Source organism: Schistocerca piceifrons, chromosome 11 (assembly GCF_021461385.2).
Source record: "Schistocerca piceifrons isolate TAMUIC-IGC-003096 chromosome 11, iqSchPice1.1, whole genome shotgun sequence".
In the NCBI taxonomy this organism is placed as follows: Eukaryota; Metazoa; Arthropoda; class Insecta; order Orthoptera; family Acrididae; genus Schistocerca; species Schistocerca piceifrons.
Window position 1 is genome coordinate 143,594,343 of NC_060148.1, and position 839 is coordinate 143,595,181.

General features: G+C 42.6%; 1 non-coding gene across 1 annotated transcript; it reads right to left on the bottom strand.

Annotated features, from left to right (window-relative positions):
- Window positions 1-413: 413 nt before the first annotated feature.
- On the bottom strand, window positions 414-487 carry Trnat-ugu. The gene has a single exon. It is a non-coding gene; the product is annotated as a tRNA-Thr (tRNA).
- Window positions 488-839: the final 352 nt, after the last annotated feature.

Below are 839 nucleotides of genomic sequence, written 5' to 3' on the forward strand. Positions count from 1 at the left end.
TTTCAATTGTTGAGATAAATTTTTTTAGATAAATGATTCATATTATTACAAGGAACTAATGAAACTTTCATTGTATTTGTTGTCTGTCGACGGGATTGGGAGTCATAAAAACATTGGAGGAACTGATTAAAATTAAATTCTGCCTACAAACGAGACGCGCCGGGAAAGCTGATTTCAGCGGCAAAGGTAGGAAGCTGTTATGCTGTATACTTCTATGGCTGTGCCTGGCGACCTCTGGCAGTAGATAATCTCTTTTCCTTCCATATATATATGAAGACAGTAACTGTTCTCGAAAGAACAGATTACTGTTGTTGACCGTGCAGCTTTTCCCTGGAATAAATGATGACTAACTGAAACCCTCAGCTGCCGACAGGTGTTGTTGATATACCTCGATGTGGTCAGCTGAAAATGTGTGCCCCGACCGGGACTCGAACCCGGGACCTCCTGCGTACATGGCAGGCACTCTATCCATCTGAACCACCGAGGATACAGATGAATAGCGCGACTGCAGGGACTTATCCCTTGCACGCTTCCCATGAGACTCACATTCCCAACTGCCCACAATTCTAGATATGTAATGTACCTTAGAGACATTTGCCCATTCACTCATTACTCGGTCGGGGCACACATTTTCAGCTGTCCACATCGAGGTATATCAACAACACCTGTCGGCAGCTGAGGGTTTCAGTTAGCCATCATCTTTTCCTTCCAATTAACGTCCTTTACGGAAAGTGCATTTCTACAGAAAAGACGAAAATTTGTACAAAGTCATCATGAAGGTGCAAGATAAGCCATTCAAATTTTATAAGACTGTGTCAGGTAATAATCAAGTTCATTAG